Here is a 27,340-nt window from a genome sequence, read left to right as displayed (position 1 = left end):
TCACAATATATTAAAAAAATTAAATATTTTCCCAGTATGCATACATTTATCAAATACTTATCTCCCAAAGGGTATTGTTCTTATTCAGCAAAGTTAAAAAATGAAACAATTTATTTTTAAATTACTTTTATATTTTACTTTTAAAAATAAACTTTTAACATGAGATCCAAAATATCAAAAACATTTTTGAGTTATTCTTCCAACTTAAACCCATGACATTGCATTTTATTCTATTTGGCTTTATTCTATTTGGTTCTCAGAAAAAAATAGAAAAAAAAAACATTCTTTAAGAAAAAAAATCTCTTTCATCACTCGAGCTCAACTGTAATTTCTTGATTGTTTTTTGCCCTTGAAACCTGGGTCTCCTCCTTCCTCCCCACTTCATAAAAAAGGAGATATTTTGAAAAAAGATTCAATTAATGAAGGTAAAGTCAAACCAAGCATATTTCCCTTCTTCCCCTTGCAAGCATCAGGTTTGTGGGGACTTCTTTTCATACCACAGCCCAGTGAACAATGATTGGTTGATTTATAATTCAGTAATTCTGTTAGTTCAAAGGAAGGTCTTTCCTCCTTCCTGGTGTATTGTGATTAATTTTCTATTGTCAAGTTGATCAATGGCTTCCTGTGCGTCATCATCAAGCTAGTGTGATGTTTTCTTTCCTAGGATAATTAAGCAGGTGATTATAACTAAGGACCCAAGGATGTCCTTTCACACATGGCTGGTACACAGGAGTGTACAAAGACATCTCTGGGATCATGATTAGATAGCCCATATAGTGGTGGACAGGATACCTAACACCCCCCCCCCAACAGATCCAGGTCCAGGCCCTCAGGGAGCTTCCATTTTAATGCAATTGAAAATTGTATTTGTAAGGGCAGTTATTCTGAGCATAGACTGTCACACTTAAGGTTATTCTCCTCTACTGTCACTTCAGGTAAATTGCTTAACTTCCCAGAGTCTCAGTTTTCTCACCTATAAAATAGAAGGGTTTGGTTATATGATTTCTAAGGTCCCTTGAGCTACATGATTCTGCAATTTATCTGTGATTTATCTGTCAAGAGTTGGAAATAGGACATACAGGTATATGTAGGATGGTGTTTAAAAATACGATTTCATTTGGAATGGATATTTTGAACCTCTCTGGATATAAGTGCTTAAGAGTAGCAGGGTTTGAGTTTGTTTTGCTAGTTCACAGTATAGGAAAACATGGGAACAATTTGGCAGCCTCTGAACAACCCAGATAAAATCTTATGGGATATAATAGTAAGTGGAGAGAGAGTAGTAAATTTAGAATGAGAAGACTAGGATTTTAATCTTTAACTCTACTACTTATTAGCTATGAGACTTTGGACAAGTCATGCCATCTTTCAGGGCCTTTGTTAGTCAAGTAAGGGAATTCAAGTAGGTTCCTAGAATCATACATCCAGAGCTGAAATACACCAAAAGTTAACCAGTCCAAAACTATCCCTCACATGAATTGAAGAAATTAAGAAGAAATTAAGGCCCAGAGTTAGAGGTGGGATTTGAACCCAAATTCTTCTGATTCTAGAGGCAATGTTTTTTTCTCTGAAGCATGTTGCCTTAAATGAACCTTATAAGGCCCTTTCTAACTTTGAGAGTTTCCTTAGGTTATTTTTCATTCTTGTTAGACTCTTCACTGGGTACATTTGGGGTGTTCTTGGGAAAGATACTGGAGTGATTTGCCATTTCCTTCTCCAGCTCATTCTACAGATAAAGATACTGAGGCAAATAGGATTAAGTGACTTGCTCAGTGACACACAGCTAATAAGTGTTTAAGGCCAGATTTGAAAGATTAGAAAGCTGAGTCTTCCAGACTCCAGGTCTGGCACTCTACCCACTGGGCCATCTAGCTTCCGAGAAAGGGGCATTAGGTATCATCTAACTAACTTTCATTCCTCAGAGGAAGGAAATGAACCCCAGAAAAAGCAGTGCTATGTTCCAAATCACACAGGTAGTATATAAGTAGTAGTAAAGAAATTCCCTAATTCCAACATTCAAGTCCCCCTACTTTCAAGTCTTATCTACCAGTAAGACTTTGACCCTAAATAACATCTGACACATCAGCTCCAATAAAGTGATCCTACTTAGCATCCCTTAAACACATTTTAGGTCATTACTTGTGCACCCAGAACTTCTACCTAGAAAAATCTTTCTTTTAAAGATAACCAATATGCCAGCCATATGGCTTCAGTCTTTCTCACCCACCTTATTTCCCAATAGTTCCTTTTAGAGATCCGACATTTCAGGCAACCTAAAAGACTCACTGCCCCATTCCATTTCCTCAACTGTCAATTCCCATATTAAACCATAAGCATGAAAAGAGAGAATTCAACAACTAATACAGTGTTTAACACTAAATTGGGAGGGTCTGCATCACACTAGACTATATTACTAGACTTAAAGCCAGAAGACCCTGCTTCTTTTATCTATTGCCTGTATGACCATGAGTTACCCTTAAGTTTTTGGACCTTGAGTTTTCTCCTCATTAAAACAGAGGTAACTCACTTTATTCATCTCACAGGATTATTAGGGAAAAAGTGTTTTATTAGACTGTCCTTTTCAAATGGCTGGTATCCAGAAATACAAAGATATGTGATCATGATGTAGTTATGTTGTTATCACTATAAATAATAAAATTTAATGAATGAATGTACTTTCCTGATTATAACAAATTTCATGTAATTAATAATATATAACAATAAGACATATAATAGACATAGCATAAATAGAAAAGAGGGTGGGGAAAGAGGAAGAAGAGAGAGAGAGATGATGAGAAGAAAGGAAGAAAGAAAAGGAAGGAAGGAAGGAAGTTTCAAGGCTATTATATTAATCCTGTATTAGTCTTATTGTTTAGGGACTTTCCCAGTAGCCTTCCATTATGATTCCTAAGTCCCTGGCAGAGTTAAACTTTTAGAATTTCTATAACAGGTACAGAGAGTTTCTTTTGGAAAACTGTCTGAATAGTGAATGACCAGGGGATATTATTTCCTCCCAGGTCCTGCCTGAATTTAGGAAGACTGGAATTCAAAAGTAAAATATGCAAAACACTTTCATAGGATATCCCTCAAGGGTCTAGTGAATTTTAAAACATGCCTAGGGAGTAAAGGAGAGAAAGCCTGGGGAACTTATTGCTGCTGATTCCAGACCCTTGATCTATAAGCAGAGTGATGCTTCCTTGAAATCTGTCCCCGGGGGCATGCTGAAGAAAACAGTGTTAGCAAGTGGTTCCAAAAGCCTTGTTTCTTCACAATATAGCTCCTTGGATTATAAACTATAGAGTATGAAGGGACCTAAATGAATATCTATTCAGTCCCTTCATCTTATAGTAAATGGAGGCCTTAGAGAAGCAAAATCATTCACTCAGTAATAAAGGCAAGATTCAGCATTTGTAGCCAATCCCTGACTCATGGACCATTTTTTTCCCATTGTACCACACTGATTCTTGGTACAGAGCTGTCGATCCTAGCATTAGGAGAGTCTAAGTGAGCCAGTCCCAGCGACTGGAAAGAATTCTAATTGATGTGACATCTCAGCAATAGAGTACCAGTTTATGATGTGGAACCACTTATTAGTTTGTCTAAACACTGTTGTTAAAAAAAACACAGATTCAACAATCAAGTTCAGCTTTCCAAATAGCTCCTCTGATTCCAGGACCAAACATGCAGATCCTGAATTAAATGTTTGGTTACATAAAAAACAGACTTAATTTTCACTTCCTTAAAAGCAGGCATATATAGATCTACCTACATAGATTTCTATTTGTTATATACATGTGTGATATGTGTGTATATATATGTATATATATATATATATATATATATAGTATGTATGATTTTGTGGTATGCATATACAAACATTTACATATAATGCATTGCTAGTCCATGTATCATTTATATATATATATAAGAAATGTAATTTCTTTATTATCCATTTATTAGGCCATATATACTTGTTCTATTTATCCTATGTATTCCAAACATGTGTTATATGAGTATTATTATATACTATTTTTACAATACTATATGCTTATATGTTACATATATGGATATATAGTATACAAATATATTATTATTATTATATAACTATTGTGTGAATGTGTTGTAGTATTGTGTATGTTATATATGCTCCTATGTATTATACACATGTATTGTTTTGTTATGTTGCATTATTTTGTGTATTGTGGTACTGTTCTGTGTGTATTATGTGTATGCATTGTTACAGTCTATATGATGGGTATTGCATGTGTTATAAATACCTTGTATATTATGTGTGTGTGCATGCATGTGTGATACAAAGTTAGCATGACATTGAGGATAGAGAGTTGACTTTGAGAGCCAGGAAGACTAGGGGTCAACTCCACCTTGACTACATAGACCAGATAATATTTGTAAAGAGATTAGCACAGAGCCTTACATTGAGTTGGTGCTTGATAAATGCTACTTTTCTCCTTGCCCCCTTCCCCTTTTAACCTCTCAGTGCTTCTAGTTAACTCTCTAAAACTATAAGTGACAGAAAATTTGCTGTTTTGCATTGTTAGAGGAAATTTCCTCACTAAGAACTCTCTTCATGTTGTATTTCATAGGTCTGCATATATCAATCTATGAAGAGAAGGACTAGACCCTTGCTATCTATCACTGGTATAGGGGACTTCCATGGGAGGAAACTCTTTCAACCACTGTGGATCAGCACCTTCCTTGAAACACGTCAAAGGAACTTAGTGGCCATAGAATCCTGACCTACTCATTTTACAGATAAAAGAAATGATACACAGACAGATCAAGCAACTTACCCCAAGTCACAGATCCAGTGAGTGTGTGAATCAGAATTTGAAGTCAGGTCTTTCTTACTCTGAGTCTAGTGCCCTGTCTACTAAGCCTCTCAATAGTCTTAGAGAGCTATCCAGAGTATTGAGAGATTAAGTGACTTATTCAGAGTCACGTACCTAGTATGTGTCATTGGTGGGACTTGAATTCATGTTCTCCTACCTGCAAGGTCAGCTCTCTATTATCCATTTAGCTATCAGTCTTTCTGTCTTTTCCTATGTCTAGGTTTATGTCTGTCTATCTAACTTCTTCTCTACCCATCATCTGACTGCTGCTATTCAGTCATTTTTTTAGTCATATCCAACTCTTCATAACCTATTTGGGGTTTCTTGGCAAAGATACTGGAGTGGTTTGCCATTTCCTTCTCCAACTCATTGTATAGATGAGGAAACTGAGGCAAATAGGGTTAAGTGACTTGCCCAGGGTTACAAAGCTCATAAGTGTCTAAGGCCAGATTTAAACTCAGGAAAATGAGTCTTCCTCATTCCAGGCCCAATAGTCTATGCACTGTACCACCAAGCTATCATCTATCTATTATGTACCTATTTGTGTATCTGCCTTTCTATATATCATCTATCTATGGATCTATCTGGCTAATTATTTATTATCTAACTTGTTCTCTATCTATAGAGAATAAAGAAAAATATGCACGTCTACTATATATTACACAAATATCTTTTGACAAATATCTTTTCATCTATCTTGATCTGACCAGAATTATACAGAATAGAGGCACTGGAATGACTAAGACACTGAACTTGGATTTAGGCATTCTAGTCTTAGCTAGGGCACTTGGTTTATATTAATAGATCCTAGTATTGAATCTTGGTTCTGCCTCCAGACAACTTGAGTGCCTCTGTGCAAGTTACTTAAACTATATGGGCCTCAGTTTCCAAATATGTAGAATATTAGATTTTGTGATCACCAAGAACTTTTTCAGTTCTGAAGTTCCATGTCTCTACAACTAGCCAAATAGGAGTCATAGCTAAAGAACTGAATTCACTATTAATGCTATGTCATGAGCCAGAGTTTTCAGGAATAAGTTATTGATCTGCTTGCTGTTCTCTGCCCTCATCAGACCACTTCTGGGAGGATTGTGCTCAATTGTAGGCACTGTAATTTGGAGGGGGGGAATGTTAATGAACTAGATAGTATCTGAAGGAAGATAACCAGGATGAATAAGGGTTTCAAAAACTGCACAAAGAAAAGGGAATATTTAATCTGAAGAGAAGATTTAGGGAGGACATACTAGCTATCTTCAAATATCTGAAGAGTTGTGCTATGAAAAAAGAATGAGGCTTGTATGTCTATTTCTAGAAGGCAAGAGCCAGAAAAAAATGAGTGGGAGCTGCAAAAAAAAAAAGAAAAAGAAAATTTAATTAAAGAAAAATATCCAAAAAGTCAGAGTTATCAAAAAGGGAATAAGGTATTGCTGATGGCAGTAGGCTCCCTTTCATTGTACAATTTCAAGAAAGCAAAAACAAAAACAAACCAAAAAAGTACATCTCTCTACTTGATAAGTGTGTTAAAAAGATTATTCTCAGGGATAGATCAGATGGCCTCTGAGGTTCAATCAATGAACCTTTGTGATTCTGGAATCTGCCTAGAACAGAGCTATAACTAGGTAGAACTGACATTTTCCAAAGAAAAACCTGTTTAATTTAAACCAGAAGTAATATTGTAAATAGCCAGATCAGATACCTATGGAGAGGGTGTAGTAGTGGCATTGGTCTGGTTAATCTTCTATGTGAGGAGATGAACTAAGGACGATACCACCAGCTGCTCAAATCAAGCTTGTTATTGGTTGACTAATAGAAGGCTGGAGCACGAGAGGCATCAATCATCTACTAATTCTCAGCTTTGTGGATCCCTAAACATCAGGATGCCCAGTGACACAAATGCCATCAGATCAGTCACCAATCAGTAGGTTGCCAAACACAGTTCAGAACAGATTGTCTGGGCAGTAGTGATTCAGGTGACTGATTTCAGGTGCAAACTTTTTGTACAGTTCCAAACAGCATGAATCACAAAAATAAAAAAATCTCAACAGCAATACACTTTGGGAGTGAGAATAGTGATAGCTTGTACTGGGCAAGTCAAACCACCATCTCCCTGAGACCCATATAGAAACAAATTAGGCCCCTGAAGCCCAAAACTTTGGGAGTATCAGCCCTACAACTCTTCCCCAGGCCACCAAACCTGCTCCTAGTCCACGTTCACAACCATAATGAGGAGTTCTTCACAGAAATTCTTTACATTGTCAAATGTTTCAAAAGAGGACTGAAATGAATTGATCAGAGTGTATCACATTAAAGATCATTTGTTTAGAGCACAGTCCTGAAGTCAGGAGGACCTGAGTTCAAATCCAGCCTAGCTGTTACCTAGCTTTGTGACCTTGGGCAAGTCACTTAACCCTCTTGCCTTGCAAAGAAAAAAAAAGATCATTTGTTGTTTTACCATCTGCTTTGCTGCTGTACCCTAAGAAGCATGGGTGCTTTCTTTATGACTTGCAGGTGAAACCTTCTACATATTGTCTTCTCTATTAGCAGGGACTGTCTTTCTTTTCTAGTTTTATACCTAATGCTTATCACATAGTAAACATTTAATAATTCTTTTCATATCAATGTACAACTCTAATGAATAGCTCAAAAATAATTAAATTTTGTAATATGACCATTCATGGGTAGGCCTTAAAATTAGAAACTATCTATCTAATCAGGGTTGACTGGACAGTTAATACTGGACATCTGAATTCCAACACATATAGGAAAATGCAGGTCAGGTGTTTTGGGGAAGAGAATCAAGAGACCCTTATTTGGACCTCATAGAGTGGACAATCACAGAAAGAAGAGGAATGCATCAAAGGGGTAGTTTACATTAGTCACAAGAAAAATTTTAGGCTAGTGACATAGATACAGTCTAAGGAAAGAATTATCATAATACTCCTGCAATCTATATCTTCTAGTTCTTCCAGACAGTCACATAGCTCCAACAGGTATCATGGATCAACATATAATGACCAAAGTCTGAAGAGAAAGTCACAAATAAAGGGAGTCACAAAGAATATCAGACACTGTTACAATCCTTTAGAAGTTGTCTTGACTTGCTCTAAAAATGGAAGAAATTGTCCTTTCAATGGTCCTTTCAACCATGTCAACATTGATGGAAAAGGATCATTCCCCCAAAGTATCATTTTCCAATAGGAATAACAAAAATTCAGAAAGATTCCCCTAAGGGAATCTGGGCCCTACTAAATGAAACATGCATTCCAAGAGTCGCCACTAGAGGTCAGTTGTGGTTGAACATCTAAATTATTTTTTGATCCCATCTTGTCCAATGAAGTTCACTCCAGTTTTTAGGGCTTGTTGAAAAGACCTTAAAGGTCACCTGTCATTTGATTGATGAGAAAACTGAGCCACAGAATGGATAAATGACTTGCCTGAGTCATTTATGACTATGGTCCCACAACCACCATGTGGTACAACTAAGCCTAGAACCTTGATTTCCAAATTCCCAGTGAGTCAATTGCTCTTGCCATGGACTCAACTGAAGAGCTGCCCAAAATTCATTGTTGAATTCTCATGGACACTGGACATATTGTAAATATTAATAAATCTGAAAATGTTATTATTAAGGTAAAATAGCATATCTCATTCCACCAGGTTTAAATGTTTAACCTTTAATAAACTATCCCAAAAAGCAGTGAAGTCAGAGTAAGCAAGAACTGAATAAGGGGATGGCCCAAGTTACTGCAGTAGGGAAGGAGAGGATGGGAGGGGACTACATTTTATTCCTCAGACTCAAAATCTGTGATCTGATTTATTTTTACTCTCTCGATAGAGAATTTTGAATGCAGTAGCGAGATTAGTGGCAGAAATGGAACACTTAGCACATGAAGAAAGGTTAGGAGAGCTAAATCTGTATTCCTTTGGCTAAGAATCAAATCATCAGAAATAAAGGAGTCTGCAGATATTTTAAGGGAGTAAACAAAACTACAAGGAGGGTCTGGAAACTGGGGGGATGGTACAGAAGCTTGCTGGATCCTGTTTCTCTGTGAAAAGGCAGTGAAGGAATTTATTGGACAACTCTAACATCTTAAGAACAAGGGAATAAAATATGTTTGACCAAAGTTAGATTACCAAAAAAAAAGTAGAAACACTAATAGTTTCTACAACAGCACAGTGGAGACATAGTACATATTTTGGGGTCAAAATTCCCTTGGAAAACAAATTTCTTGGTAATTTATTGACTGCTTAGTTCTAGAACCACTCCACTAGAAATCCTAACAATTATCACTATTTGCTTATCATAAATGTGGTCTTGCTTAGGGAAAGAGGAGGGAGTCCTAGTAACTGTGACAGAAACCCTGGTGTGAGTCAGCAGCTCCAGATACTAACCCAAAGGATAGAGAACAGCAAAAGATGGGACAATCCCATAACTCCCCTCACCCTGGGTTTCCTAGGAAAGTCAAGAAATTTCTGTCAAGTCCTTAGGCTCTCGGATCAGTCAAATGGTCATATTTTTAGTAAATTGTGAAAAAGAAAAACAAAATTCAGTTAACTTAGTTCCCTTCCCATGTGTGAAAAGAGGTTGAGAGAGAGAGAAATGGTGAGAATGAGAGAGTATGAGAAAAGAGAGAGGCAAGATGAGTGTTAAAAAATGAGAGCAAGAGAGAATGAGAGAATGTGAGAAAGAGAATGAGAATTAGAAAGAATGAGAGGGAAAAAGAAAGAGAAATATGGAGAGAAAGAGAGAAAAGCAAAAAGAAGAGAATAAGTGAGAGACAGAGAGAACTAGAATGAAAGAGTGAGAGAGAGAGAAAGAAAAAGGAATGAGAGTGAGAAAGAGAGAAAGAGTGAGAAAGATGGAAAGAATGAGAGAGGCTGAAAGAATGAGAGAGTGAGACAGAAATAGAGAGATGGAAAGAATGAGAGATAATGAGAGAAAGAACAGAGAGAGAATCGGAAAAAATGGAAGAGAATGAGAGAGAAAGAGAGAGGGAGGGAATGAGAGAGGAAGTTGAATGGCGGAAGGAAGAAAAAGAGGGAGAAATGTTGAGTTTGTAATTTGAGGTACTAACTAATCGCTTTGTATCACTAAAAATGTCAATTCTGGCTTTCTTTTGTTCAAAAAAGTTATAGTAAGGCCCTGAGTACATGAGTCCTTGGTTCAATATACAGATAGTGGAGACTCAACCCCAAGGACTTCTTCTGGCCTTCATTTTAGTTACCCCATTCTAGACCCCCAAGGGCTCTGAAGGGTCCTTGACTAACCGGGTATCTATCACAAGACACAGGGTGTATGGTCAGAGGTTCTAATTCAGGTGCTATGGGCCAAGGCAAAGTATGCTGGAATGCCTCAGGGGGAATCAGCGATATGGTCTCAATGGAGAGAGATACTGTCCAAAGAGAGAGACAATGAGGGGGAAAGAGAGCTGGGATATATATAGAGAAAGAGAAACTGTAAATAGAGCGATGACAGATGGAAAGGGAGAGAACAGGGATGATCTATATATAGAGATCAACCTAGGGAGACCATACATAGAAAGATATACCGAGACTGACAGACAGAAATTCAATTCTCAAAGGTTTCTGTTTTAGCAATTGAAAAAGATAGGTTGTGTTTGTTTTAATTTGTTATGGAAAAGAAGGAAGATCATGTTTAAAAACCTCTTTGTCTCCAACCTCAGTACTTGTTTCTTACCTATGATCTTAGAAATGTTTCCCTTCTGGCTGCTGTGCTGGACCAGCCTCCCTGGCCCAGCCTCCCTGGCCCCAGCCCAGCTGGGTGCCAGGGCAGGGATTGAGGTGGGCAGTGCTGTTCCAGGAGAGCATAGCAGGTCAGCTCCGAGCTCAGACAAGGTGGGGGAGGAGGAGAGGCTGAAGCTTCCAACAGCTCAATCCCCAACATAGTCCACAGGCAATTATTGAAAATCCTTCAGTAGTCAGGTCTGAATTTTAATGTTATTAATGAGGCCTCATGCAATTTTCTCTCTGGCTAAGGTGCTTCTTGCCTCTGATTTCTCAGCCCCTGTGATCCTGCACCCTTTCTCAGAGTGCACTTTCCCCCTCCACCCTCCCCTACTCCCCACCATGTGGGAACACCTGAGAATGGAGCTGAATATTATTTCTGCCTCCTTTTTATGATTGTAATTAATTCTTACCAAGGGAGAGAAATGAGCAAGCTGTCCATGTATCAAATCAGAGTTCAGCCCCCTTAGTATCTCACAAGTGAGCAAAGTTGGCTGCTGTCCATTCATAATGGACGCTTGACAGGCATTGGCAGTGGGGGGGTAGTTGGGGAAGAGGGCAAGGATGACGTGTGCCATGGGAGGTAGGAGAAGAGAAATCAGATCAGACCATTTTTATCCCAGCTTGGTTCCTTGGTTCCATTTTGTCTCATTCCACCTACATAGATGGGATGATAGAGCAATAATTGGTTCTGCAGAAAGCTTGGTGGAAATCCTATCTCTTGGTTTTCTTTAACTGGTTTATTCTTTCTGGTCTTCAGGTCAAATGGGGCAGTTGGACTAAATGATCCTTGATATCCTTTCCAACATTAGATCTATAATTCTATGAATTTGGATTACTTCAATGGGTATTTATTGATCAGAGCAGCTAGGTTGCTCAGTGGTTTGGAAGCAGGGCTTACAGTCAGGAAGACCCAAGTTCAAATCCAGCTTCAGTCTCTTACTGGCTTTGTGATCCTAGGCAAGTCACTTAACACCATTTGCCTTAGTTTCTCATCTGTAAAATGAGCTGGAGAAGGAAATGGCAAAACACTCCAAGATCTTCTAAGATGGGAGTCACAGAGAGCCATAAATGACCAAATAACAAGTCCATTGGCCCATTGATCTACTATTTGCTAGGATTTGTGGAACATAGGAAAACAATAGAGACACATTTTTGCCTTTAATAAATTGCAATACATGAAATGTAAGAGGAGAGAGAGAGAGAGAGACAGAGAGAGAGACAGAGAGAGAGACAGAGAGAGAGAGAGAGAGGTCATATCATTTCTATTAAGAGATATAGAGAGTAAATATGGATATATATCTATATCTTTCTGTATAATATTTTAATAGAAATAGAGGGGCATGAGAAACATAGCAGATAGAATAACCTTAGAAAAGTCTGAAAATGGGATTTGTATGAGGTTTATGAAAGACAAGAATTAGCTAAACTATTCTGAATTCACCAGAAATCCCAAGACTTTTGTAGTTGCTTTCTCATTTAGTCTCAGACAAGCCCAGGAAAACTCAGTCACATTTTACTTATAAAGAAACTGAGACCACACAAGCACACATTATTTCTCTCAATTTGTCCCATTATTTATTATTATTTACTTGAAACTCACTCAGAATTCAAGTATTCCCATTCGAGCTTCCCAGGAATTATAGTTCTAGTCTTGCTAGGAAGATTTCTAGTTGGCTTTTTTGCATATAATTAATTTTGGAAAATTAGTCTAGATTATTTCTAAGTCCCATCCCAACCTTACAATTCTCTGTGTCTAGTCATTTGTTCTGTCACTGAAGAGCTGTGTGACCTTGGTCAAGTCTCTTCATTTCTCTGAGACTCAGGTTCTTCATTTGTAAAAATGAAGAATTTAAACTACATGAAATCTAAGCTCTGTTCCAGCTCTACCAATGATTTATAGTTTCTTGTATAACTGCAAAATATTTGAAATAGATGATACGCCTAAATCTGACTTGAACCCTAAGCAAGACCCCTGAATTTTTGCAAACATAATTCATCTATCAAAGGAAACAATAATGCATGTATTGTTGGGAAACTGATTATTCCCCAAGACATCATGTCTCTGATGCTGTGGTTTAGAATAGCTTTTTGATACGATTAAATGATATCTAGGGCAGAGAGAGCTTGCCCCACAGTCCATCAGATCTAGCTTAAACCCTGCCTCACTGGCCGGGTGACCCTGAATAAGTCACTGAACCTCTCCATGCTATGGGTGACTCTTTAATATTCAAGCTTTGGATAATGTGCCAATCTACACTGATAATGGGAGTTTCCTGTATCAGTAAAAATCACAGTTCAGATTGAAAGAAAAATGAAAATCAACTAAGTTTTATGGCACTAGGTCCAGAAGCAAGAATGGAGCAAGATGATGAGAAGAAAAGAAGCAAGAAAAGGGTAGGTAGTATGGTACAATAGATTGGGGAAGGTTCTTAAGTCAATTAGTCCTGAGATCAAATCCCTCTGATACTTTTTGCCTGTGTGATCTTGGTCAAGTTCAACTGCTCTGGTCTCAATTTCCTCACCTTAAATGAGAGGGTTAGATGAAATGGCCTCTGAGGTGCTCTCCAGATACCTTATTTATTCTATGGGTCTGAAAATTCACTGTGAAGCTTGGGGTCAAAGCTTTTTGTAAACATTTCCTGGAATTGATGAATAAGATATCAAGATTATCATAGAACTATTTCCTCTCCAAAGCATTCTCAACCACTGACCCCCTCAATGCTGTTCAATCATTTTTCAATTGTGTTCCATTCTTCATGCCCCCATTTGGAGTTTTCTTGGTAAAGATACTAGACTGGTTTGCCATTTCCTTCTCCAGCTCATTTTATAGATGAGGAACTGAAACAGGGTTAAGAGACTTTCCCAGGGTCACACTCCATCTGAGGTCACATTTGAACCCAGAATGATTCTAGGACCCGCCCTTAGAAGCACTAAGGGAAAAGGGCTAGGATGGCTCAGATATAGATCTGGCATCCAACTATAGGCTAAGTGAGTCCATCCTAGTCTGGGCAAAGACCAGAAAACTGCTGCCTCATTCAGAGTCCTGCTTTGGCCTGGGATAAAAATGGCTCTAGCAGAAGAAGCCTCAGGGGGAATCATGTTGGGAATGTTGGCCCAAGGAGGATGCTCCAGGCTATTCAAGTCCCCGCCGTTCCCTAGTCTGCAGAATTCAGGGAAATTATCTGAAGTTAAGCATGTGAAATTGAAAACCGTTGATAGATTGAACGTGGCTGCACCTGCTTACCATTCCTGCTCCAAATGCTCCCAAGTCCCCAGCCCAGCTTGGTGCTGACTGCAGGGTGCTTTAATTAACTGACAATGGAGCTGTCACTGATCACAGAAACTGCCCCAATCCATCAGCATCTCCTTAGCCCAGGCCATCTTTAACCCCACCAGAGGCCTGACCAGCAATCAACTTTCCTGGATAGTTTTTGCCTCTTTCCCTGGAAAGGCAAGATTTGTCTTTCTCATTCTGTGTCTATTTGCCCAGCCCTCACTGTCATTGGGCTCTTTCCAGGGATTGCATTTATTCAGTTTATCACCCCATTCTATTGTCCTTATTGTATTCTTTCCTGCTTTCAACTCTTCCCTGTCTCGTTTTCCACAGGGAAGAGAAAAGAGGACAAAAGGGAAGGGAAAAGTGAAATAAGGAAGATAGAGGCAGGATGGGTTGATGAGGGTAGAGGTTATTGAGAACAGATACTTATTTGTTCATCAAATAAAAGGTTTTTTAGAGTCACCAAATTCTTTTAATTGAGAATTTGGTTTAATAATAAAGTCAGTTTGAATTTTTTTTTTATATTGTCTTCTCTCTAAAATAAGTCAAATCATTTTTACAGGCTTTGAAGCATCTACCTTACAGGCTTGTCAACTTTAAAGCTCCATATGCATGTTAGATATTGCTTTTTTATTGTTTCAGATATACTAATGACATCCCTGAAAGGGAAGAAGGGAGGAAGTATAAAGACTGTAATTTTACAAAGGAGAAAAGCAAGGATGATATGGGATTTTCGCAAAAACCACTCAGTGAAAATATTACTGTTAGACTAGAATTCAGGTCCCTGGATTGCCTCATGGAATGGAACTATTCATCCTCCACTCAGCTGCCAAGGTAATTTTTTCCATCTCATAAATTTGACAATATCTCATGCACACATACAAACATGTGGCTCCTTCCTACCTTTCCAGCCTTCTTGTATTTCATTCTCATCTATACTCCTCCAGAACTAGCTCAACTGTTCTACTTGCAGTTTCTAGAATGTGTCACTTCATCTTCTATCTCTGGGTCTTCTTACTTACTGGTTCTTCCCTTTGCCTCAGATATTCTTCCCTCTAACCTTCACCCCTATAGCTTCCCTGATATCCTTCAGGAAGACTCAAATCTCAAATTCTATAGGGGGTTTTTCCCTGCCCTCTCCCCAAGCTGCTAATGCCTCCTCCTTTCATATTGCCATTATCTAATAGAGAGATAGATAGATGATTGATAGATAGATAGGTAAGTAGATGATAGATAGATAATGCATATAGACAATCCCCACTTTTTTATAAATTCACATTATGCAAATTCAATTTTACAAAAAGAATTCTGAAAGAAAGATGTTCCTCCTACTTTCACTTCTCTGTTTCCTATATACCCTTGAACCTTGTGCTCATCCCCTTCCTCCATGGGCATGTAGCCTTCTTCCTACCTCCTTCCTCCCTTCCCCATATTACCAGGTAATAAATAGAGGTCTGCAGAAAGCTCCACTTAATGGAAACTGAAAACTCTTTGTATATGAATGTATATATGTGTGTATGTATAAATATGTGAATGTAAGTATATTTATCTTTTTTTTTAGGTTTTTGAAAGGCAAATGGGGTTAAGTGGCTTGCCCAAGGCCACAAAGCTAGGTAATTATTAAGTGTCTGAGACTGGATTTGAACCCAGGTACTCCTGACTCCAAGGCTGGTACTTTATCCACTACGCCACCTAGCCGCCCCTATTATATTTATCTTAATGTATTTTACACATAATTAGATTAAATATATAAAATCTTGATGTCACACACACACGCACACACACACATATAGTATGTAACTAGATAGATATTTAGAAATTGCCAATCCCATTAGAATGTGAGATCCATGAGAGAAGGGATTATATTTATTTATTGCCTTTTCTTTATTCCCAAGACTTTACTTGTTAACTGAATGATGGTGAAAAAAATCCACATTTTGAAAATTATTCAGTAGTTGAAGGGTAGAACAGAAAATTAATAGCTTCTCCAGAACTTTCTAATAGGATAGATTAGTCTTTTTTTGAGGTGATCAAGGTTAAATGACTCGCCTAAGATCACACAGCTAGTAAGTGACTGAGGTTGGATTGAAACTCAGGTTCTCCTGACTCCAGGTGTGATGCTTTACCAACTTCACCAACCAAGGACAGAGAAGTCTTAATGATCATTTATATTTTGACTCCCCCCTTCTACTTCTACAGATCATCAATGTGGTTACTCCAATAGTGATGGAGATCCCATCCCATCTCATCCTTTTCCATCTTCTTTAATGTCATTTTCACTCATTTTCACTGATTTGGAGGCATTCAGTGATGTCAATATATTCTAAGCTAGCTCTTAAGTAACTGTGGATTCTGAGGAGGCAGATGCAGAAGCACCCACAGAGGCAGGTTTCTAGGCTGCTTTTTCCAAGGGATTATTTTCTGGGAGGGAGACTGCAGGGGCTAGAGTAGATATAAAACTGGACTGGGTTCCATTGCCATTCTCAGACCCCTGGGCTTACCTGCCCATCAGTTATAAGATTCTCAACTACAGCTGGCAACTTGGCCCTCAGGTTTTCTCAATGGAGCTGAGGTGAGACTATGCTGATGGACAGTCTCCCCTTATGGAGGAGGCAAACATGCAAATTAGGAGACCCTTCAACCTGTCTGACTCATGGGATATAATATTATGCACCAGGAGGGAGAAGATGATGAAATTTTCAAGAATGAAAAAAATCTATGAATTGCAAATACCACTTACCTTATTAAAATCTTTCTTCCTCTACTTCCCAAAATGATATAGTAAAAAGTTTTCCCTAAACCTGAGATCAGTTTTCAGTAGGAGCTCATAATCTTACTAATCAGAAATTTCATCTATCAGCTTGACTGACAGTGAGCAAAGTGGCTAAAGACTCTCCTTTGCTTTTCAGACATTTTATTCTCTTCAACATTTGTGAGTTTTTGTAAGGGGCCTTATGGATTCAATATGTATTCTGAAGTTCTCAGCACATCTCTTCCTGCAGACTCTACCCATCCCCTTCCCATCTTCTTCAACCTCCAGCAATGCAAATGTCTCCAAATCTCCACTGAAAATGATTTTTTTTTTTTTGGCTTCAATCTTGTCTCTCCTACTTCCCAATTCTTCACTTTCTTGTGGTTCCTTTCTCCCACTAGCACACACCAATGGAGTGTGCAGTAAAAACTCTTGTCCCTGATATTGATTCTTAAGATCATTTAGATCATTTTGAATTTAGAGCTGAAAGGGACCTTAAGGATAATCTAAGTCAACCCTCTCCCTTTACAGATTATTAAATTGAGTTAAGAACATAGGTACGTTGGTGGAGCAATGAATAGAGTGCCAGCCCTAGAGTCAGGAAGACTCATCTTGAGTTCAAATCTAACCTCAGATACCTACTAGATGTGTGACCCTGGACTAATCACTTAATCCTGCTTGCCTTAATTTCTTCCACTATAAAATGACCTGAAAAAGGAAATGACAAATCAGTTCAGTATCTTTCCCAAGAAAATCCCAAGTGAGGTCTCAAAAAGTTAGACACTACTGAAGCAACTAAATGATAAATACATCATGAAGGGGCAAATAATAAGAATTAGAACTGGGACAGGGTCATCCTCCTTTCCCAACTTTGCACTGCTAATTAGCAAATGATTCATGATCTATCTATGAACTAGGTTTCTTACCTGATAAAGAGGTTATGTGTGTGTGTGGGGGGGATTATTAACTACAAATGCTCATTCTGGATTATGGGAATTTTGGGGTGGAAGAGTCCTATGCTAAAGCACTAAGCACAGTATTCTGTCACTGAAATCCCTGTCACATCCCCCATTCCAGTGATTCAGGTACAATAAGGATTGCTTGGTTCATAGGCAGGGAGCAGTGAAACAGGCTTCTAGCAGAAAATGTTGTTGGAGAGCAGCCACAGAGAAATAATGCTCATGTATGTCTTGGACATAAATGATATATGAGGGCAAACAAAACAGCTCTTTCTTCTCTGCCCAGGCAGGGAAACCTACCTGAAACAAACAGATGAATCTTATATGATAAATTAGAACACACACACACACTGCTTTGTCCCAAGGATCTAACCTGTTAGCATCCTTACTGTATTTCAGGAAGGGAAGTAAAACTGTAGCTGGGGGTGGGGATTGATTGGAGATTTGTCCTAGGGTTCCATGAATCATTGGAATGGGGGATGTGACTTCTATCCATGGTGATCCTATGATAATGCCAAGGCTCTATGCCAATGATCTCCCTATCTTGAATGTTGCTTGTTCAAGTATGGTAGTTGATCAATCCCATTCTCTACCCTCCAACCCCAACAGAAGTTTCCTGGGCACTAAGATTTCTAGCTCTCTCTAGGTAAATGTAAATAGTCATTTAAACCCTGATCCAAGTAATGATGAGCAGGAAAAGAGGAGGAGAATAATCATAACAACTCATTCATATATAGCTAGAAAAATTTTCTTCGAATAAATTTATGAGGTGGATAGCATAGATGTAGAGATTTTTAAGATGAGAGAATCAGAGAGATGGTGGTAACTTACCTTGGATCAAAAGCTAGTTAGTATCAGAGTTCACAAAGGCAACAGTTTAAAATTTGTCCCATTGTTTTAAGTCTAACTGACCAAAGACTAAGGTGATAGATGGGAAGGTAGAATGGGACAATTATGGAGCTTGGAATCAGATAAGGTATGGACTTACATTTTGTCTCTTAGATTTTCCATGTGAGCACTGGTGATTCATTTAACCAATCTAAGTCTCCATTTCCACACCTAAAAAGTAGAGACAATAATTTTCCTCACAGAGTCATAAGAATCAAATTTGATGATGTAGGCAAAAGACCATATAAATCTCACCCATTACTAGAAGTAGCAATAATGTTAATAATCATAACAAAAATTTTAGTTATGTTCAACTTTTGATGAGTCTATTTGGGGTTTTCTTGGTTAAGATACTAGAGTGATTTGCTATTTCCTTTTCCATTCTCCTCATTTTTTACAGATGAGGAAACTGTGGCAAGTCAGGTTACGTGACTTGCACTGGGTCACACTAGTAAATAAAAAGTCTAAAGTCAGATTTGAACTTAGATGAGTCTACCTGACTCCACGCTTAACAGCACTCTATTTCCTTGAAACACCTAGCTGCCTCAATGATAGTAATAATACAATATACCTCATGTCCATAATGATTTACTGTTTGCAAAGTGCATTACATACATTTGAATTTGATTCTACAACATTGCAAAATAGGTTCTGTTATCATCCCCATTTTATAGATGAGGAAATTGAGGCATGATCTAAACTCAGGTCATTCTGATTCCAAATGAAATGATCTATCCACCTTTACAGATTGAACTACATCTCTTCCCATAGCATTAGAACACCAAAACTAAAATGATGACCTACCAAAGGGTCAGGTCCTCCCTTGGTATCTGGCAGATGGTCCTTGGTATTTATCACCACTATCAGAGCTGTGTCCAGACACAAACCATAACTGATCCATTTGCTCATCAAAGGTGGGGCTGCCCACATGGCAGCATGGCTATAAATAACATTGGCTGGGGCTGCCAGTCTCAGGGATAGCCAGGTCCCCAATTGTGCTGGGTTGTTTCCACATAACCAGTGTAAGGCTGTCTTGGGTGTGCGTTCTTTGTCATATTTCTATTTCCTGCTTCTTACTACTCCTCTCTCCAGTTCAGCCTCTCTCCAGTGTGAGTCTATGTGCGCTCCCTCAAACTTGGTCCTTTAAGCCCTAGCCCTGAATTGAGGCCTTTCTATCCATATCCTTCTGAGACTAGGGCTTCACTGGTGCTGAAGGATAACTAGATGATGCAGCGGACAGAATGATGAGTCTAGAGTCAGAAAGACTCATCTTCCTGAGTTCAACTCTGACCTCAGATACTTATTAGCTGTGTTACCTTGGACAAATCACTTAACACTCCTTGCCTCAGTTTCCTCATCTATAAAATGAGCTAGAGAAAGAAATGGCAAACCTCTCCTATATATTTGCCAAGAAAATCCCAAAAGGGAAGCACCAAGAATCAGACACAACTGAACAAAAGACTGAACAATCACAGATGATAGATGATGAAGCTTGGCTTAACAGACTAACATTTGGATGACTTGAGTTCTAATACCTCTTCTATCGCTTACTAATTTCAAAATCTTAGGACAAGACCTTTAGTTCTCTGATAGTCAATCTATAAGCATGTCACAAGTACTGGAAATACAAATGAAGGCAACAACATAGTCTCTGCCCTCAAGGGCTCACATTCTAATAGAGAGGAAAGTAAACAATAATGTACATTCGAGATATATAACATCTCATATATACATCAAAATCTATGTATATTTGTATTATATTACATTTATATGTCTATATAAATATTTCCATGTTTTTATATTTTATATTCTATATAAATAGTTTATATAGTTTAACATTTTCTATATTTACATAAATATTTCTATATTTATGGATATGTAAATGTATATATATATGTAAGAGAGTAAGAGGGGGGCCTGGAAAGGCCTCTTGCAAGAGGTGAGATTTGAAACTTAAAGGAAGGCAAGGAAGCTTCCATATTCATAAAAGAATAAAAAGAAGTGAATCACCTAAATGATCTCTGAGTTCCATCCAGTTATAAGATATTGGGAAAGAACTGTATTATTCTTTCTGAGAGATAGAGAAAAAAGAAAAAGACAGAGACAGAGAGGGAGAGAGAGAGAAAGAGAAGAGAAAGGGAAGAGGGAAAGAGTGAAAGAGAGAGAGAGGAGAGAAGAGGAAGGGAGGGAAAGAAAGAAGAGAGAGAGAGAGAGAGAGAGAGAGAGAGAGAGAGAGAGAGAGAGAGAGAGAGAGAGAAATGGAAACTAGTGCCTAAGTCAAATCTTTTTTGCGATCCTACTAATACATAGCTCTGAAAAAAAAAAGTTGCCTTCAAATCTGAAATTCTGACCAAAGGGAAACATGTATTCCTCAAAGAATTATACACCCATAACTTGAAGAGATCTCAAAGGTTAACTAGTCCAATTCACTCATATTACAGATGAAGAAACTGAGGCCTGGGAAGGTTAAGTGATTTTACTAAGGACACATAGGTAGTAAACTTCAGAGATGGGATTTGAACCGAGATACCCTCAGTCTAGAATCACTTTACCATAAATAGAACCCCATGAAGTAACCACTCGAATAGAATGACCATATTGCCAAGATTTAACTTATGAAGTTACTCTTGGTCTAGCCCAATAACAATGGTTTCTGACTAATTGGACTTCTCCAGTGGGATTCTAGGAGTGGGGATGAATGGTGCCAAAAATTAGCAACATTTAACAACTTAGAGAAGGAGAAAATGCCCTGAATGACAGAAGGTGAGAGGAAGGGATTGTCAGAGAACTGAGATGACATCAAAACCAGCAGGACAAGAAGGCAATTGTTCTGAGAGTCTGGCAGAAGGTATGAACTGAGTCTTAGAGCAATAAACCCATGTTTGGCAAGGGGAGAGTGAGGGAGGTCTTCCAGAAGAAAGGTCAAGAATATATCAGAGGAGGCAGGTGATTGAAATGAAACTCCAGGGCCTGGACAATTGTCTCAGGCAAGGACAAAACCTAAAACAGTATCCTTTTATGGTAGTAGTAGGCTGGTCATGTCCCCTTCTGCCTCTGTAGCTGCCATGAGACTCAGGGCCCAGAGAGTTTGTTTCTTAGAAAACAAAATTTGCAGGCAAAATATACATCACACCCTCATGGAAGGGTGAGTTTGTAAGGTTCCTTATCCAAATTCTGTCCTAAATTTGAAACTAATGGGGAAAGGTGGTGGATCTATGGGTATAGAGTTGAATGTGTTATTGGTCATTGTCAGTCTCATTGAAGTACTTTGTTTTTTTTTTTTTCCTTTTTTATTTTTCCTTACAAGGAAAGGCTTGCTAGTAGAATAAGGAAAAAGCATATTTTCACAAATTTAAGGCAATAGAAAAAACCAAAAGATATTAAAAAGTTAAAAAATATTAAAAAGAGAGGTGATCGGGAGATCCCCAGAGTACATACACTTGTTTTGACCTCCATCACCACTACTTGCCTTATTTTCTTTTTCTTTTTCCCCTTTTCTTCCTTCCTTTCTCCCTTTTTCTTTTATTTTTAAAGTCTTGCTCTCCTTATTTCACTGGAACTGGAATTACAATGGGCCACTTAGGGGCCCAATCCCACTACTACTCAGCCCAAGAACTTTGACCTGCTCTATTTCTGACCTAGTCCTATCATAAGTAACCTATCATGACCAGGACTTAAACCCAGGTTTTCCTGTCTCCAAGGTCAAGTCTCTATCCACTTTGCTATTTTTATCTTTCCATAAAACCCCCCCAAAAAAACCTTAAAATAACAATACAAAAGCTTAAGGTCAATTCTTTCATCATCCCCATTTTCAAGAGTAGGCACATTTTCCAAAGTCCCAAATCAATCTAGGTCATTTTCTCTGAGCCAGTTTAGAAGGGTCAGAGAATGAACAGAGTAGTGTCTCTACTAGATGGAGAAATCTTCTTTACTGTCAGGTGGAAACTTACCTATTTTCAAACACAGCTAAAACCAACTTAAATTGAATATGCCCCAATATCAGGGTATTTGTGCCCCTTTTTATTCTCCATACCAGCCTAAGACTTTCTTTCTGAAATCATCCAAAGACAAAGCACATGGGCTCTAGCCCTAGCTTTGCCATTAACTAATGGCAATTTGGTGATTTCAATTTTCTCATTTGAAAATGAAGGGTTTGGGTTAGATGATGCCAAATTCTACAAGAAACCTTTCCTAATCCCTCATTGTTAGCACCTTCACTATGATGGTTATCTCCAGCTGTACTAGTTTTTACCTAAGTCATTTACATGTTGTCTTCCATACTTCCCCATTGGACTGTAAGCTCCCTAAGGGCAGGAACTGTGTTTTGCCTTTTTTTGTATCCTTAGCCCTGTATCTCTAGATCCTGATACATAGTAGTAAGCACTTTAGCTTATTGACTGAATGACTAATTCCAGGATCCTTTCAAATATTGATAAATGGATTCATAAAGAGGCCAAAGAATATAGGTCTCTAATACTATGAACAGGAGTGCATGGAAATGAAGATACAGGGAAAAGTGGGACAAAAATTAGGCTCTAAGGAGCAGCTATGAGGCACAGTGGATAGAGCACCAGCTTTGGAGTCAGGAGGACCTGAGTTCAGATCTGGCCTCAGACACTTAATAATAATTACCTAGCTGTGTGGCCTTGGGCAAGCCACTTAACCCCATTGCCTTGCAAAATCTTAAAAAAAGAAAGAAAAAGAAATTAGGCTCTAATATGGTCTGGAAGATGACTACAAGAACATGTAGGATTATAGATTTAGAGCTGGAAAGAATCTCAGAGATGATCTAACACAAACTTCTCCCCATTCCAAAGAGGTTGTTGTGTAGCTCCAACAGAGAAAGCCTTATTTATACCTTGGAGTTAGGAAGACCTGAATTCTAATTCAAACTCAGACTCTTCCTAGCAGTATGACCTTGGGTAAGTCACTTAAATTCTGCCTCAGTTTCCTCAACTGTAAAATAGGGATTATAATTGAACTTACCTCACAGTGATGTTGTGAAGATAAAATGTAATATTTGCAAAATGTTTAACACAATGACTGGTACTTAAGTTATTAATAAATGTTTGTTCCTCTCAGAAGTAAATGAGACTCATATAGTACTTAAATAATCTACTAAAATCATACAGAAAGTAAAAAATCCATATCTTCTAACTCCAAGCCCAGCATTTTTTCCCCACTACACCATATTAAATAACTTTTGTTGTTGTTTGGTCATGTATCAGTTGCCTCTGACTCTGCATGACCCAATTTGAAGTTTTCTAGGCAAAGTTGCTGAAGAGGCTTCCCTTTTCCTTCTCCAGTTCATTTTCCAGATGAGGAAACCAAGACAAACAGGGTTAAGTGACTTACCTAGTGTCACAAAACTAGTAGGAATCTGAGTTTGGATTTGAAGACAGAGAGAGGAAAAGTCTTTCCATCTATTTTGTCCTGAACTCTAAGAACCTTAGGACTTTTTCATATATGCCTTGAACTTTAAATCTCATATGTGTTGTTTCCATATAAGAAAGTGAGGTCTTTAAAGCAGGGATTGTCTCTGCTTTTCTACACTGTAAAAACTTAACAAATGCTTTTTACTCATATAGAATATATACTGGTCCTGGTAATTTTTCAGACAGGCCACATTGTCCTAGAGAGTCAAAGCTGATTATTCCATCATTGAATTTCATTTTTCTGATGGAGAGATTGATTCAGTTCAAAGTTTAGTATTTTATCTGAATGTCTCCATGTTAGTGTCAAATCCTATTCTTTCATCTCCATCTTTTTTATTTTGATTGACTTCCTATGGTTTCTTGCTACAGGAATCAGCCACAAGTAGTTATTACAGTCCTGCATGCAACACAGAAGAATGACAATCTCTGGGAATCTTTCACTGATCTTTGTGGATCTGTGAATTATAGGAGTGAGTTGGGAATTCACTAAGATTTATATGCATAAGTAGGAATTTGCCTTTGGAAAGATTTGACCTCTGGTTCTTCAGGTTACTTCGTACCAGAAGGAATCTTTTGTAGTATTCTCTCCATCACAATTAGAAAGCAGGGAGATAACATGGGTAACATCAGCTTTATGATATTGTTAGCAAGGAACAGGTGCAACCCCCACACACCCACCCTCAGTACGGCAGAGAAGGTATTCATTTAGGAGAAGTAGGAATGCTGTCACTGGGGAAGAGTCTGTCTCTGTCTCTCTTATGAGAACTCACATAGATGCTGGTTATCAGTATCTGATCTGGAACATTCAAGAACTAGAGAAACAATAAAAGGAACCCAGTTGGTACAAGGACCAATCAACTGGCAATTCTTACCCTAAGTCCAATGCCAAGAAAACTCAATGGTTTCCAAGGCTAGCCTAAGGAGTAGTCTTCTAAACTGGACCTTTCTTCATCCATACAAGGTTAGTTCTTATTAAAAAACAAATTGGGCTATTCCAGAGTAAAATTCCAGGGCCAGTTATTCAAAAGCTTCCATGTTGGAAGAATGGGCCACCTATTCATTTGAGTTTGGTTTTCATGTGACATATTAAAAATTGAAAAGGATTCTTGAAGATAATATGAAAGTTGCCACAAGCAGGTCACCTAGATAATCATGTTTGGAAACTGGATATTTCCCTAATAAAAAAAGTAAAAAACACATAGAAAATCCCCCTTAATAGCAGTAGATAGGTGGTACAGTGGATAGAGTCAGGAGGATCTGAGTTCAAATTCAGCCTCAGACACTTAATAATTCCCTAACTGGCCAAGTCACTTGACCCCAGTGCCTTAAATTAAAAAAAATAAGAAAAACTTCTGAATGACAGACATATATCCTTGTAGTTGAATGGGCTCTCAAGTTCATCTACTTTTGTTAATGTCATTCAGTCATTTCAATGATATTCAACTCTCCATGACCCCATTTATTTAGTATTTTCTTGGCAAAAATCCTTAGCCAGATCATTTTACAGATGAGGACACTGAGGCTAACAGAGTTAAGTGACTTTCCCAAGGTTTCACAGCTAATAGATGTATGAGACCAGATTTGAACCCAGGAAGATAAGTTTTCCTGACTTTAGGACTAGCATTCTATTCATTGCAACACCTAGCTGCCTGAGAGGGTACACTGCAAAATCTCTAATAACTTTTCATTGAATCTCTTTGAAAAGACTGGCAATAATGGAGAACCAATTAGGATTCTAGGAATACTCTTCCCAGGTAGCCCATTTCATTTTTGAAAAGGTCGAATTCTGAAAAAAAATTCTTATTCCTATTGTTCCTAGTTCTATTCCCTAGGGTCAAGCAAAATCAACTTAATCCTTCTTTCATATAATGGTTTTTCAAAAGCTTAATAGTCTCTCCTATAGTCATAGGAGAAGGAAAATAATGACATAGAACTGGAAAATGACTCACAGGTCATCTAATTCAATTTCCTTAAATTTTTAGCTATCATTAGTATTGTTTATTCAATTAACAGATAAGATATTTTAAAAGTAATTTGTCCATCTCAAAACCTCTTCCCATTGAGCATATTTTTAAAAATAAGAAAGTATCTAATATATAGTTTAATAGACCAAAAAACAAATTTCCCACATCAGCCATCTCCAAAATGCATGTTATCAGTCCACATTTTAGATTCATCACCTCTCCCTCAGGAAGTGAGTGGCATGCTTCACCTTCATTCTTTTGGACTTCTGGTGTATCATTGAATTTATCACATTTCTAAAGTTTTTCAAAGTTGCTTTTCTCTAAAATGATGTTATCTTGGATAAATTGTTCTACTAGCTTCACTCATTTGTTCTTCATAAAAATTTTCCAAGTTACCTCTCAAACTGACCATTATAATTGTTTCTTATCATACAATATTATTTTATTATATTCCTACACAATAATATATTTTGGTTATTTTCAAATAGGAGGACATCCCCTTGGTTTCCAGCTTTTTTGGCCACCACAAAAATTGTTGCTCTAAATATTTGTCATATAGAGAGTTTTTTTCCCTTTCTTTGATTTCTTTGGACTATAGACCTAGTAGCTGAGTGAAAGAATATAGTTCCAAATTGCTCCACACTGGTCCAGAATGACAGGATAATTCACAGCTGTAACAATAGCACACTAGTAAACATGTTTCCTGCCACCCCTCTGACATTTGTCATTTTCCTTTTTGATCATTTTTGCCATCTGATATATATGAAAATGGACCTTAGAGTTATTTTAATTTGCATTTCTCCAATTATTAGTAATTTAGAGCACTTTTATCATATGATTTCAAAGAGCTTAGATTTCTTTTTTTTAAAACTTCATATCCCTGGACAATTTTTCTATTGAGACATGACTGTTAGTCTTAAATTTGAATTACTTCTTTATATATATTAGGTAAGATGACTTTATCAGAGAAACTTGCAGCAAAGGTTTTTCCAAGTCACCTGTTTCCCCTTCTAGTTTTTACTATATTAAGTTTATTTATATAAAACATTAAGTTTATATAATTAAAATATATTTGATCTTATTTATCTTTTCTATCATAAATGTGCAGTCTTTTAAAACAAGATCCAAGATTTTGGGACAAAAAATCATTATTTGACAAAACTACTGATAAAACTGGAAAACAGTATGGCAAAAACTATGTCACACCATATATTAAAATAAGGCCAAAAGGGGTACAGGATTTAGACACTGAGGTTGCTGTCATAAGCAAATTAGGAAAGCATGAAATCAGTTCTGTCAGATCTATAGATAAGGAAAATTTTAGGACTAAACAATATATAGATACCATTATGAGATATAAATGGACAAATTTGATTATATCAAATTTTTAAAGTTTTGCATAAATGAAACCAATGCAGTGAAAAATAGAAGGAAAGCAGAAAATGAGGGAAATGTTTTATATCAAGA

General features: G+C 37.6%; 1 protein-coding gene across 1 annotated transcript in view; it reads right to left on the bottom strand.

The window, feature by feature from the left end:
* EPHB1 (EPH receptor B1) overlaps window positions 1–27,340 on the bottom strand; it is an 890,754-nt gene that overhangs the window by 780,643 nt on the left and 82,771 nt on the right. The window contains exon 2 of the mRNA XM_074214828.1: window positions 18,575–18,645. The gene's annotated coding sequence lies outside the window, so the exon portion shown is untranslated. The remainder of the gene's footprint in view (window positions 1–18,574; window positions 18,646–27,340) is intronic.

The sequence above is a fragment of the Macrotis lagotis genome, chromosome 1 (assembly GCF_037893015.1).
Source record: "Macrotis lagotis isolate mMagLag1 chromosome 1, bilby.v1.9.chrom.fasta, whole genome shotgun sequence".
Classification (NCBI taxonomy): Eukaryota; Metazoa; Chordata; class Mammalia; order Peramelemorphia; family Peramelidae; genus Macrotis; species Macrotis lagotis.
Note: the sequence above shows the minus strand (reverse complement) of the source record. Positions and strands in the feature narration are given on the sequence as shown.